This window comes from Achroia grisella, unplaced genomic scaffold, assembly GCF_030625045.1.
Source record: "Achroia grisella isolate CSIRO2021 unplaced genomic scaffold, CSIRO_AGI_Agris_v1 utg511, whole genome shotgun sequence".
Classification (NCBI taxonomy): Eukaryota; Metazoa; Arthropoda; class Insecta; order Lepidoptera; family Pyralidae; genus Achroia; species Achroia grisella.
Genome location: NW_026712905.1, coordinates 61879 through 77796, shown reverse-complemented (window position 1 = coordinate 77796; position 15918 = coordinate 61879). Strand labels below are relative to the sequence as shown.

The following is a 15918-nucleotide window of genomic DNA, read 5'->3' as shown; positions in this document are numbered from 1 at the left end:
GATGAAAGTTTATATGAAACTTTGTCAATTTTAAACCGATCGGGCTGAGACTTTGCATGCATAAAGCTACTATGACGTAGGCATCCCCTAAGAAAGGATTTTGATAAATTCCACCCCTGAAGTGATAAATTAAACGAGCGAAGCCGCGGCCAAAAGCTAGTAAATACATAAATAGATTTTACAATTAATTTTATATCAGGACATTTCACACAATGCCATCTATGTTGGATTTGCAAGCTAAGCAATACTTGAGTTTTGGGTACTAGATAGATATAAATAGATACCTATTTTTTGTAATTACATATCTATACATATAAATAAAAGTGGAGTGTCCGTTTGTAATATTGAAATAACCGTATTTTACTACCTGCATATGAATATAAATACGACACATACACCAAAATACCATTTTTTACAAAAAGAAGTCCCGTCAAAATCGGTTCAGATATTTCAGAGAGTAGCCGGAACAAACAGACAGAAAGACAAAAATTGTAAAAAAGCAATGTACCATTGCTAGCAATGAGGTTAATAGTCCACATTACTAATATTTCTTCCCCCAATCTTTATTAGATTATTGGATTTGATTTAGATTTTTTTTTGTGTTGGGTATCCCATTTAATTGTCCAGGCATAATATTATTATTATTATTACTTACCCCTTTTTTTGTTTACATGTATATTACTAGGGAGGGGACGCCAAAAAATATGGATGGATTGTGTGAATGATGATATCGAATGATATGAATAAAAGAAGAGTATGCTCAGATATGACGACCGATAGAGATCAGTGGAAGAGAATGACATACTGCGCCGACCACAAATAATGGGATAAAGGCAAGGCAATAATGGGATAAAGGCAAGGCAATGACGATGATGATATGTAGGTATATTACTACTTATGTATTACTGCTATTTATTCTACGTATGTGTATGTATGTGTGCATACATATATATATATGTAAAATGTACCTATGTCAAATGTGTGAATGTATATTTATATCAATAATAGTTGTTAATAAATGTTTTTCTTTCTTTCTATTTATAATTTAATTGGATAATTGATAATTAACAAGTAAATAACAAGTTGTTTGAATAAATTAGCGGTTTCTAACAGTTGTTTACCAAACCGGCAATGTACAGTGCTGTTTTGCTCGTTTACATACAACCTCGCGAAGCTGCAGCTCGGTCCAGGGGAGGCTGCGCGTTCTCCCGATCAATAGAGATGAGCCCCCCACTACCCTCCCAGGTTAGTACCGCGCCCTATGCCGGACCCGAAACACATTTTTGACAATTTTTTAAGAGAATCAAGTTTTTTTAATAGTTAAACCTTTTTTGGGGGTTGTTTTCATTAAAAATAGAAATCTCCGGGATATTCTGGAGATGGGAGAGTGTTGAGGTGAGTTTCTAGTTCATTTTAATATACAATAGGTGTCTATTATTAGACTTAAGTAAGATGTTGATAATGATCGATTTAGCGGACAGGTTTTAGAAAGATTTTGTATTAATCCTGTTAATATTTTATAAAATATAGTAACTATATATTAATAACCATAGACAAAAAACAAATATTCTTTTAAATTTATATATAAGCATAGATAATAGTATATTCCATTCCATATTCGATTTAAATCGTTTTAAATTTTATTTTTATACTGATATGTCATTATAATCGTTTTTCTTTAGCTAGCAGAGTAATTAAAAACCATAATATACTATATTATTTTTAAACATATATGTAACAAACAGTTTTAGTTATTAGAACTATAATCATATTACCACAGTAGTTATCTACCTATATATTTATGTAGGTGTTTTATAAATATTTTTTGTTGGTAATTATTATTCATTAAGTATCAAATAAAAAGATATATATTGAAAATTATTCGACAAATAAAAAGTAAATTTATACAATAGTGTGTAATGTTAACTTTACTTGATTTAATGTATTTATCATGCATAATTTTAAAAATAAATATTACAATTTTGCTTTCCTATATAAACTATAAGTGTCCGCATAATTTTCGTAAAAAGGGTTTTTTTGGATGATAATGAACTGGTCCGGACGCCTGCGCTAACGGTTTACGCTGGCGGGGCACCAGTGAAAGATAATAATATGAGCATGAGGTCAGGTCAGCTAGCCCATCTTGGCAAATGGCAATTTACCACGATGGTTTCCAGTACGAACCGCGTGTAGGTCAACCTGATATGGTACATTGTTAGCAATTGTGTACGCCCACATTACTAACAAGCCTCATCCCTTCGTAAAAAGGGTTACAACGTTTTTGATTCATATATTAATATATAGATTATTATGTTCCTTTTTTATCAGAGTAACAATAAACATTATAGGGATAGTAAAGTTTTATGGTTTTACACAGTAAATTATTAAATTCTACACAATTTAGTACGTATTTCAATGCTATACTAAAATATAATATTATAAAAAGGTACAGTGTGTGAGTTTATTATTGAATATTTACCATAATACCATTCTAATAAAACCGCGAGGAGTCGATTCTTTTAAAATAAATTATTAATTTCCAACAGCACAAAAGGCATACAGAAACATAGACACACCATAGACTACTTAAACTTAGAACACAGAGTAATAATCTCAAAATTTATTTATTTATTTATTGAACAAAATAAAACTTTTGTACAACAGGCGAGCTTGATGCCGTATGGGATTCTCTTCCAATTAACCTGATGATATAATCATAAAGTGTTTTGGTGTATTAATAACGAGAACTGTTTTAAATTTACTAATATATATAAATAATTATTCAAGATATATATGATAAGGTTGTGGGGGTAATCACTATTCAGAGAAACTACTGAACCGATTTTCAAAATTCTAGTACGAACAGAAATCTACGGTATTTGTGTGTATAAGAGAAACAAAAGTAACTTATTTGAGAAACAAAATCAATTAGTGATAGTTATTAGAGCAAATGCAAACCAGTGCTTAAAAACCTCACTTAAGAGGGTGAACTGGCCATCACTGCGTACAAACATCCACCATGCCGCATGTTTAGACATTTTAGTTATCACGTTACTACTAACATACTGATAAAAAATTTTGAATGTCGTAATATTCATTTTTTTAAGAATAAGTCATGGGAGAATTAAAATATTATAATAAAGTAGACTAAAAAATAAAAATGTACGGTTTTTTTATTTAACCGTCAAGTATAGATATAGACGTAATGTCGTATACATGTATGTATATAACAGTATATAAGGTAATAGATATTGATAGCACGTTATCTTAGATGTGCATTGCTGGAAGGTAAGAGACATGCAGGTCTCTTACCCCTCTCCAAATAAAACGTGTCATTATGAAAGTTTTCTTAATATTTTAATGGTGTTCTGCGCTGGCGGACGATGATAAGATGAACATGTTGATGAGGGGGGAAGGGGATTGTTAGTAATGTGGACTAATGATTCCATTGCTAGCAATGTACCATGTCAGGTCGACCTCCACGCGGTTCCCCCTGGAAACCATCGTGTTAAATTCCTGGTGAATTTGTCACGATGGGCTAACTGACCTGACCTCATGCTCATCTTATCATCCTCCATTGGTGCCCCGCCAGCGTAAACCGTTAGCGCAGGCGGGTGAACCATTCCATTATCATCCATAAAAAAAACATGTTGATGATGATGATGATGTCATGTCAGTTAGCTAAATAATAATAGTTAGTTAATTTATCAGTAGTTTATCACATGACAATATATGTTTAGAGAAAAAACAACTTTATATTACTGTAACAATAGAGTAAGTCGCATATAGCGGAACGTAAATATTTACCACTTAAATTTCGATTGCAAGTATTGCTATCGCGCTTGTATGAGACACAATGTCTTTGAACAAAGATAGTAAGAATACAAAATACAGGAATTGTTCAAAATGGTGCCTTTAACAGCTCTTGCATAGCTCACCATTGACAGGAAATTCATCCCCACACGCTGGGACCTAACTGATATTTTTAGATTGTGGAATGAACTAACTACCTGACGAGGTTTTCTCAAGAGATTATAAAATGGGGTTTTTCAAGAAGGGTATATTAAGGTTTCTTAAGGGTCGGCAACGAGCACGTCATATATCTGGTGTCTCGTGCATCCACCCTGTTGCAAGCACGGTTTCAGTAACCGTTTACCATCAGATAGGTTGTACAGGACACATTCCTCTGAGTTAGCAGTAATAGTGTATTTAATTAGTTAATTGTAATTTAATGTATTTCATTTATAGTAAAAAAAATATTATCTTTCTGCGCTTTTTCTTTATATCTCATATATAAAATTCTCGTGTCACAGTTTTCGTTCCAATACTCCTCCGAAACGGCTTGATCGATTCTCATGAAATTTTGTGAGCGTATTGAGTAGGTCTGAGAATCGGCCAACATCTATTTATCATCCCGCTAAATGTTAGGGGTAGTCCACACTTAATTTTTTTTTTTTATTTTAAGGAAAAACAACGTTTGCCGGATAGCTAGTAAACTAAATGTTCGAATTTTCGTACTCCACCGCGCAATTTCGTAAAAAGTGGAACAAAATTTTTTATTTTCGTATAAACCTATTATTTATAAAATAAATATAAGTTTATTGCATACAATACCTAAGTTGAAGGTCATAGAGCACAGAGTTAAACATCCCAACAATATCCGAGCTGAAAATGTCAGCGTTTGAGCATTCCACACGTTTTTATTGAATGAAAGCGAGACATCTGTCACAGTGAAAATTGAGCCAGTCGCTGTGGCATTTGGGGACTGTTCCCACTGAATGTTTTATGCGGCAACCTTAACTGAAGGTCGCAGCTAGGTTGGCCAACTCTGACTATAAACTTATTGGAGAAAAAACTGAGATTTTCAAAAAAATCTAAACCTTAAGTTAAATCGCTTAAGTATATATGAGTGGCAGTACAGACATCGCGTTATTTTGTTTACTTATTTAATTCAGGGTACTAATGGCCCATATTATAAATACCTTACAGACTAATGTTATCATTACATAGTATAATACAAAGTCGGTTGCGTTGTCTGTCTCTATGTATGCTTAAATCCTTAAAAAACGGATTTTGAAACGGTTTTTTTTAATAGATAGAGTGATTCTAGAGGAAGGTTTATATATATACATGTACACCAGGGCGTGTAGCTGGTTTAATATAAATATAAATTGTTTGTGTGGCCATAGCACTGACGACGGCAATCTGCCACGGTAGCGCCGATACCACACCCTTCGGCCAGTAGTCCTACCACAGGTGTCATGATGTGTTATCAGCATGAGCCGCTACTGGGAAAAAAGCTACATATGTTCTAATATAAAAAAATTCTTTTGTGGTTCGACTTTGCCTTCCAACAGGATATGTTATACGCGTTGTTCTATGCTTCTTAAGTTATGTCTTAATATGGAAGAAAATCTTGTCTATGGCCGTCCAACAAGATATGGCATAGGTACGCGTTGCTATTCTATTTGACAACAGTGATCATTTTGTAAACAAATAAACAAATATAATACGATGGAAATTGGGACATGTACCTTCGTACCCAGATCAAATCAAGTCTTAGGACAGTCTCAGGAGGACATCCTGGTCAAACTCGAATAGTGGGCAACCCTAGTTAAAATACACGTGCCCGGATAGTCAACATTTCAGCAGGTAATAGTCGTATTTTCGGTAAGGAATAGAGACAGAAACCTATATTTTGCCTTCTCTTGTCCCAAGTGTGCGCGAAGGGATTGGTATAATCTCGGTATATTTATGTTACGTATCTACTCGTACATACCGTGTCGTTTTATGTTACTCCAAGGAACATAATACTCTATTTAGTTTGTCTATGTTATTTCCTTGGTACAGATTTTTTATTCCAAATTTAAAAATACATAATACTGTATGTTACTCTATCTAATTCCTTGGCACAGATTCGTTATTCCAAATTTAAAAAATCCATACAGCCAAACAGCTTTTTTAAAAGTATATTTTATATGTGCATTGTTTAGGTATATCGAAATTGATTGTGAATAGAATTAAAACGAATATTTTAATTTTTCGTCCATCGAATGTACCTGTAATTTATTCTGGTTATATTAAATAATTGTATTTTTTGACATCATGCCCACGGTTATCTTTTATCATCGCACCGCTCGCTATTAACAGGGAATTCATTCTCACACGCTGCAATCTAAGTGGACAGTATCGGTTTTAGATGAGCTTCCTCCCGCGTACACTTAGATTGTGGAATGAACTACTTGCCGAGGGTTTCTTGTAAGACTATAGGGGTTTTTCAGAAAGAGCATATTACATATAGTTTCTTAAGGGTCGGTAATGCGCACGTAACACCCCTGGTGTTTCAGGTCTACATAGTTTACGGTTACCATCAGATGCGTCGTATGCTTGTTTGTGAAGGTGTACAAAAAAAAATGGCTGTCAGAATGTTTTTTTTCCAATTGGTATGAGAAATATTTTGTACGAGTTCTTTTCAGACAATCGCTGTAAATCGCAGTCGCTGCGAATACGGCATATTGCATGTCAAAGGTAGCGACGCATTCAGCCATCGCACCGCGCAGTTGCCGCCAAACAGTCTCCGGAATCGGACGGCCAACGTCACTGGGTTCCAATTTCGAAAATTCGAATTTCGAGTCGGGCGCCAATAATAAAATATAATAGAAATATACGTGTAATTCGGGACTCTTGAATTGCGTGGGATTATTAATAGATAAAGTGCAGTTGGCAAGCTTGCCTTGTTTATTTATAAACTTTAAATACCGAAGTGCAGCGGTGAAAATAATTTATTTCTTTCCGGATAAATTTATTTCTTGAGGTTGGTGGTATTATATACTATTTTAAAAAATATATCGGGTATTGGCGCAAATTTGGTATTTATTTACGGCGTTCTAATTTTAAATCATTTTCAAAATCTGGAAGAATATGAATTGCTCAATTTTTTTCTATTTTAAAGTTTTATTTTTAAATAGAATTAATAGCAATATAAATATTCTTTATTCAAATAAACTTTTGAATAGTCACACTTTTTTATTCTACCACTCATTCGGAACGCAGACTTATCACAAGAAGAACGAGAAGAAACTTGCGTGTTGCTCTTTCAAATAAATGTAGTACAGAATTACAATTTTAAGAAATTTGTGTAAATTATCAAATAGCAATGTTATCAACATTGCTATTTGATAATTTACACAAATATAAATAAATGAATAGTTACTTGAGTAACAAAATAAATCAGTCATAGTTGTTAGAGCAGATCCGTCAGTTATATAAGCAGCATCCGTTCACGAGTATGACGGGTAATATAGCATTCAACCATATTTTAGGGAGCCCAATAAAACGTCCCACCACTCTATACATTTAAATGAATTTCTAATCTTTATATAACAAATTTTATTTTGAACTAATCTATACATATAAATAAAATTAGAGTGTCTGTTTGTAATATTGAAATAACCGATTTTTACTACATGCATATGAATATAAATACGGCACATACACCAAAATAACATTTTTTACAATTTTTGTCTATCTGTCTGTCTGTCTGTTCCGGCTAATGTCTGAAATGGCTGGACCGATTTTGTCGGGACATTTACTAGCTTAGTATTACATAAGGAGTAACTAGGCTACTTTTATTTTAGAAAAATAAAGTTAAATTCGACGCGGACGAAGTCTAGAATAAAGTTACTAATCGTAAATCTATCTTCATTCTACCACATAATAAAGAAACTATGTAATTATGAGCAAGGAGTGTAAACTTCGGCACTATTGCAAACATAAAAAAAAAATTCATTATAAAAAATATACACTCTTTCAGATGGATATAATCTATGCAGTCTTGTCCAAAAGTATTGGAATCGAACTTATCGAACTGGACGGTAGGGAAAAAATATATAATGTAAAAACTCGACGTTCATAAGCGGCTAAAATGTCCTACACGAATAAATGATTTTTGAATTTGAATTTGAATTTATTAATTGTTAATTGTCAATTATTCAATATTTGTGAATTTGCTATTTCTACTATTGTGTAGTGGCAATTGTAGAGGAAGAAAACCTTTATATGATCACTTTATTATAAAAACAAAACTCTGAATTATATAGAATTCTTGATGAAAGTAATTTCCTTTTATAAGCACTTCACTTGGGTTGCCGCTTGCTATATAACATATAACATAATATATACATACTATAGGTATATACTTTTTACTAATGTACGACTCATCATATATTAACTAATGTACTTTATAAGCCATAGTATTCGGGCCCAGACAAGTATGTCTGTTTGCTTTTGCTGATCTCTGAAATGGTGGTCCGATTCTGACGGGACATTCACTAGTTAATGTTATATAAATAATAACGAATCTCGGGTAAGAGCTAGTTCATGTATATAGGCGAAGATTTAATCGAATCTTGGACTTGTTAGCACCGCCGTCTGAAACTAGGCTGGGGCCCGTGGGCACACAAGAATACGGGGCCCTTTTGAAAAGTAAAAAAAACAAATTATTTGGTATAAGAACAATATGAACTTTACTGATTTGTGAAAAAAAGTGTAGTGTGCCCGACAAAAATCTTTTGAAAATAAATGTGTGAGAAAAATTGACAGTCCTTCGGGAGCCCCTTGAGAATGGGGTCCCTGGGCACGGGCCCCGTGTGCCCTTATGATAAAAACGGTATTCCTTGTTAGTCATATCAGTCAGATAAAAAACAAACCTGTTCAAATACTAGTAACAAGCTTCATCCTTCGCCCACTGCATTTGCCTCTTAAATGAATTGACGGGTCATTTATCCATTCCGACTATGAATATTAGTTAGAACTATTGTTGTGTTCAATTGCGAAGAATTTGTGAAAGAAATAAATGCTAAAAGACAAGCATAACACAAGCTCTGCTTAGCGAAGCCGAGCAGTGCTCGTGTTATGGGTAACAGACAATTGCTTTTGTTTTTTTTTTCGGACTACTCTAATGCTGTTGGCCGCAGCTGGCCTTTACAGCTTCACCGGACGCTAGGGGGCGAGTGCAGATGGCACTCCAAACCCGCGGAAGGACTTATGGAGCGGCTGAAGGCTAACTCCTGCCTGACGGATACGACTTTAGTCTAAGGGCACCACTAGGGGTTCGAACCTCAGCTCAGGCCGTCGTAATATCGATCCCCATTTGAATTGGACTGGGGATCGATCGGAGGGGTAGACAACTGTTATAAATACATAGATTTTTTGTAAATACATACATAATATACATAGAAAACACCCAGATATAATATTATTTAATTATTTTCATTACAATATTTGTATTTATGAGTGTGATACAAAAAATACTCACATACAAATATTACATCGGAAGTAAAATGGTGCGCTAAACTACTAGATCACCGAGACCGTCATGAGGCTGAAGCTTATCGTTCTCTATCACTGAACTGTTAGATGAACTTCTTAGCATTCCATGGACGCACTGTGCGGGTGCTGGGTCCATTGTGTGGCAGAGAGGGGTACTCAACTGTTCCCGTGACTTGTGACCCAGGTGTAGGTTTACGGCGCCTTTTGCCGGCGTACATCAACAGCAACACTTACCTCCAGCGCTCGTGTTTCTCTCACTACCCAGCCAAATATGTGAATATTTAAATATCATAATACAAATTCTGTTCCTTTACATATTGACATAGTTAAAAATTTACATAGTTTTCATTACCACAATATAGTTTTTTCTGCTTCATTTTATATATATTTATATTAGTTAGTTAGTTAGTATTATATATATTAGTTTATATGACTATTCAAAAGTGCTTAAATTTACTTGTATAGAATAGAAAAGAAAAGAAAGGATTTTCTCTTCTATTCTATTCTATGGTATTTGTAATATAATCTAGTAGAGGTCTGAAATAAATCAATGAAAAAAAATAAAGCTTACATGTTCACCTAGTCTAAATTTAGGGAGACATAAAGAATTATTGACCATTAAACTATACTATGCCGGTAATTTGCTAATATAATGATGTAATGTTGTTATTAATTTATAAATTAAAAAAATTCCATTGCATAAAAAATACTAACATTCAGAAAATCATGTAAATGAACTAACATACATATGTAATAATAATATAAATAATATAAATCGTGGTCACGACACTAATAATCAATAACACACAGTCACAATCCTCGTATTTATAGTAGAATAAGACATTTTTCAATGTCTGCTCTGTCTAGGAATCTCACATTTGCTATTGCACTTATTTCAGCCAAAGTTGTACAGAAAAATCCAAAATATTTGGCAGAAAAATACAAATTTACTCTGAATTTTCTTAACCTACATGCCTACATAAAACAATCCGTCTAGCGAACATAAAACAGCTGGCAAATGCACTATTCACTAGCGACGACTTAATTACAGAATTTAAAGAAAAAAAAACATTTAATCTGTGGTATAACGGTTTATCTATGTAACAGAGTAGTTTAGTTTGCAGTAAAATTGTCAATGTTGGCTTATATCCAAATCACCTTTGAAAAGTTATTGGTATTTCTTTGTTTTACACACGTAATGTGTAAAAACAAGAATGTGTTAAGAATTTATTTCTTAATGCAATAAAGACTATTTATCAGGTTGTCAGGGAAGAGCGCGCGAAATTTGTTTTATGTATACATCTATACATATAAATAAAATTGGAGTGTCTGTTTGTAATATTGAAATAAACGTTTTTGTGAATATAAATTCGATACATACACCAAAATATCATTTTTTCAATTTTTGTCTGTCTGTCTGTCGGTCTGTTTGTTCCGACTAATCGCTGAAATGGCTGGACCGATTTTGACGGGACTTTTTTTGGCGGGTAGCTAGTTTTTAAATAAAAATCCGGCGCCGGCTTCGCACAGTCCCAACATTTGAGGTTGTTTTTTTATTAAAATTAAGATATCTCCTAAAGTGTTCGTTGAAATCAAATGATGTAAAAGACAGTTTTATTCAAAATTATACATTCATAAGGATTAAAATCATGTTTATAGTAACACCTTCGTAAATAATGCATTATTTTAGAAGGAATTTGATTACCATAAAAACTATTATAATGAGTTAATCTTAAAAGATATATATTGTCGTGGACTTTCTTTTAGACCTTTTGGAAAGAGGACAATTCCGTCATACGTATATTTTGCGTAACTTCAATCGTTTATTCAGCGTAATAAATATTTTTGCCACATTTTTGATTACTGATCTACTCCTATTGGTCAAAGCGTGATGTTATGTGAAGCTTCGGCGATAATATACCTTTATAACAGTGTAAGACTTTTTAAAATCGGATCACCAGGACCGTAGATTGTTCCGAATAAACAAACATACAAACTTTAGCTCTTTGTAATATTAGTATCGACACAGAGAACATAATATTGTATAGATAAAATGGTCTGTCTGGGATAACAGCGCTAAATTATTTTTTTCATTTATATTTGTCAGGTTGTACGAATTTATTTATGACGCTAAATTTAAACTTGGCAGATATGACAGCTATAATAATAGTATTTATATTTAAATACTAGCCGCACCCGCGACTTCGTCCACGTGGACCGATCAGAGGGGCGCCCGGTTGAATGCGCGATAATGTGTGTTTGAGGTCGTCGTCTTCGCCGGCGAGGACGGTGTCGTGTGTGTGTGTAAAATTGTGGTCGGGGTGGAACGGGTGGGCCCGTGGGGAGGTTACCTGCCGTTACGGGGTCGTCGGGGTCAATGAGAACGTGCCTCGGGGCCTAAGTTACTCCTAATTACATCAGCTATCTGCCAAAGAAACTCTCGTAAAAATCGCTTCAGCCATTTCAGTGATTAGCCGGAACAAACAGACAGACAAAAATTGTAAAAATGTTATTTTGGTGGATGTACCGTATTTATTATATTCATATGCATGTAGTAAAAACCGATTATTTCAATATTACAAACAGACACTCCAATTTTATTTATATGTATAGATAACATAATAATAATTTTACCCGTCTACGTTTTCATAATATATATAATATTCTGACACATTTATTTATCTGGACGTTTATATTCACACAAAACTTACAAACATAAAATTGCAATACAAAAGAGCAACAAACAAGTTTCGCGCTCATTATTTTTAGCTAAGTCTGCATTCCGAATGAGCGGGAGGTAGAATAATAAAAACTAATAGAAGTGTTTGAAAATAAGTTTATTTGGATAAAGATTATATGTATTACTATTCCCGTGGATTCACCCACATGAAATTTGTAACCTCAGAATATCATTACATAGTATAAAACAAAGTCGCTGTCGCTGTCTGTCCGTCCCTATGTATGCTTAAATGTTTAAAACTACGCAACGGATTTAGAAGCGGTTTTTTTAATAGATAGAGTGTTTCAAGAGGAAAGTTTATATGTATAACACATGTACACCCAGAGTGATTCAAGAGGAAGGTTTATATATATAATACATGTACAACCGTGCGAAGCTGGGGCGAGTATCTAGTGATGTATAATTAATATTGTAAAGTTTCATAAAAATTCGATTAGAAGTTTCAAATAAACAAACATTCGTATATTCATCTATCCATCCACACTCAGAAACTTTTGCGTTTATATTATTACTAGTGAGATATTCTTCCTAAAGGAGTAATTTTTCAAATAAAATTCTAAAGTACTTGTGTTGTATATTTATAGCCAGTCTAAGAGTAATCGGTATACGGGAAACTGTCAATCAATAATTGTATACCAACCAACCTAGTTACTGAAATAAAAACCGTTTGATGAAAAAACTAATAAACTCTTATTTCTATGACGACCTCGGTGGTCTAGCGGTCTAGCACACCGCTTTACGTCCGATGGTCGCGGGTTCGATTCCTCGCACGGCACATACATTTGTATTCATGAGTATGATTGTTTGTATCGGGTGTTTTCTATGTATAATATGTATGTATTTACGAAAAAAAATATCTATATATTTGTATCAGTTATCTAGTACCTATAACACAAGCTTTAGCTAGCTTAACTTGGGATTAGATGGCGCTGTGTGAATTGTCCTGAGATTATTATTATTTTAGTCTATCTGTAGTGGATTCCTTGATTTGAATATAATTAAAGGTTAAAGTAGGAAATTGCCTGACTTGTACTGAAAAATTTAAACATATTTTTTCTAAGATTATATTTTTAACCGACACACAGAAACTCATTTTTATATGTATGTATTTTTACATATATATGACTTTTATGTATTATATTGTAACGTAACTTACTAATTATGTTCACGCTATCCTGTTCTTTATCATTGGCTCTGACCTGTTTATCTGAGATGAGAAGAAGTAACAAGAAACTCAGCTCGTATTCTTTTCAAATATGTATAGGATGATAATGTAATGATGCACCCACCTGCGCTAACGGGTTACGCTGGCGGGGCACCAGTGGAGGATGATAGGATGAACATGAGGTCAGATCAGTTAGCCCAACGTGACAAATTCACCGGGAATGTATCACGATGGTTTCCAGGGGGAACCGCGTGGAGGTCGATCTGACATGGTACATTTGCTAGCAATGGGATCATTAGTCCACATTACTAACAATACCCTTCTCCCTTCAAATATGGTTGAACATCATCGACATCTCCGTATTTTTCGTCACAAATCCCTTAAAACCTCTCACTCATCAGGTACATCAGATGCTTCACTAAACATTTAATTTTTGTAGAAACTATTATATGAACGGTAGTGTTGAGAACGTATTAAATTATATTTACCTTAGATCATGATAATCCTGAAGTTATTCCTCTAATCTGAGATATATAAATGTAATCTGTATTTGCAAATGAAACTGCGCGTTTGTGTCTTAAAATATCGCAAATATATGTTAAAATGAAGACGAAAATAGGGAGGGAAGATATGAATTGCGGAGTCTGTTATTGATGGTGCTTTTAAACAGACTTTGTCTGTAAAGATATTCGCATAACAATGTATTCATCATCGCAGCCCGGAAGACGTCCACTGCTGAACATAGGCCTCCCCTAAAGATCTCCATGACGATCGGTCCTGCGCTGCTCGCATCCCATGCCTTCCAGCGATCTTGACCAGATCGTCGGGTCACCTTCCTGGAGGCCTTCCCCGTAACAGTGTACTTTGAAATTAATAATAAAAAAAATAACCCTGGACAATTACTATAGCGCCATCTAGTCCCACGGTTAGCAGAGCTTGTGTTATTAGTACTAGACAACTGATATAAATATTTAGATTGTTTTTGAAAATGCATACATAATGTATATAGAAAACACCCAGACCGATAAAAATATTCGTGCTCTTGAATACAAATGTTTCTACTGTCCGAGGAATCGAATGCGCGATAATTAGAAGTAAAGCAATGTGCTAAACTCGTGTACTGGGCTAACTGTGCTAGGCCGTCAAAGGTATAGGAGAGAGAGAGAGAGAGATATAAGATTGATTATTTTTCTCGTTGTGCTTTACAAGTCTACATTTAACCAATTTATTGATAAAAATCTATAGAATAATGATTAAATTTCTATTATAGTTCAGTTTGGTGCTAGACTTGAACAGAAGGAACTCATTCATTTTTACAAGTTTACATGTAGCTAATTTATTGATAAAAATCTATAGGATTTGTTACGTTGTATGTTACTATATCCACACTAAGAAAAATAAATAAAAATAATCTATACGGTTGTGTTATAAAGAAAATCTTTATTAGAGTATAGAATTTAAAATAACAACAAATATGTATATTTTCTTTAATGTAGTCTCAGGGCTGTGGTTTGGTTCTGAATCTAAAGGTCACTCTGAAGTTGGAACGTTTAATCACGATACCGTCCTTATGAGTTGAGGGTAACTGGAGCAGAGATGAAGTGCAAACGACGTGACGGCAGGTGTAGCGGTAGTAAAAGCAGTACGGTGTTATTATGCTCACGCGATTGTCCAACGATATATTTGGAATATCTTGCTATGTTCCAAATCCAGAACTAAATTCCCTGGAAATTACCATTAAACAGACAATTACTAAAATGTCCAATTCTTCACCCTGATTGCAACATCTACTGTGATCCCAAACAGCGGGGTAAGGCAAAGCGTGATGTAAACGACCAACATATCTAGATATCTTGATGAGGCAGTCAAGGTTTATAACAAAAGCAGAAGGACGGTTACTTAAATCTAATTTTATAATACTTACTAGGTACTAACAATGATTTCTAGCTAAAGTAGGTAATGATACTAGTATTATCTCAATAACCATTACAATGGAATATTATAATAAATCAATATTTAGAAATTATATCGTGGTGTAATAAAGATTTAACGGATGATGTGAATGACAAGAAAATATTACAAGAAAATGACAAAGCAAAGCAAAGCAATATGCATTTCTACTTACAACTACTACTTAAACTAATAAATACGATAAGTGCACAACTTACCCAATTATGGGGATGTAATCACAAACAAATTATAATTAGTTTGTTTTAAAATATGATTTTAGAAAAGAACTTAGGATTTATCAATATAATATAAAATGTAGCTGTGCGAACGTCAACTCGCTCGACCGCACGTAATGTTCTTTCTTCGTGGGTAGATCTTGAGATTTATTTGTCGGTTTGCATTACGTTTACGAAGTTGCGTTTTATTATGATGCAATAAGTTAAATTGAAACAGATTTTCGGCATTTAAACTAATAACAAAGTCGTAATAATAGTATGTTAATTAATTTATAATTTTAAATTGAGGTTGAATAAAATTGTTTGCATTTGTTGTTGTATATATATGTATATATAATGATTATTATAGATGTATGTGTAGACTTATTTTATTAAAAAAATATTATTATTAGGACACACGCTAACCGTGACAGATTATGAATACATTTCTATTATAGTTCAGTTTGTTGCTGGAGTTGGACAGAAGGATCTCGTTGTGTTTTACAAGTTTACATGTA

The 15918-nt window shown here is 33.7% G+C and overlaps 1 protein-coding gene across 5 annotated transcripts in view; it reads left to right on the top strand.

Annotated features, from left to right (window-relative positions):
- The first annotated feature begins 1269 nt into the window (after positions 1–1269).
- Positions 1270–15918, top strand: part of LOC131846618 (glutamate-gated chloride channel) — a 45766-nt gene continuing 31117 nt past the window's right edge. For 4 of the 5 annotated variants that reach the window (XM_059195962.1, XM_059195959.1, XM_059195963.1 and 1 more), the window contains exon 1: positions 1270–1395. The gene's annotated coding sequence lies outside the window, so the exon portion shown is untranslated. Of the gene's footprint in view, positions 1396–6612; positions 6815–15918 lie in introns of those variants that run through there. The other variant, XM_059195960.1, reaches the window with a different exon arrangement.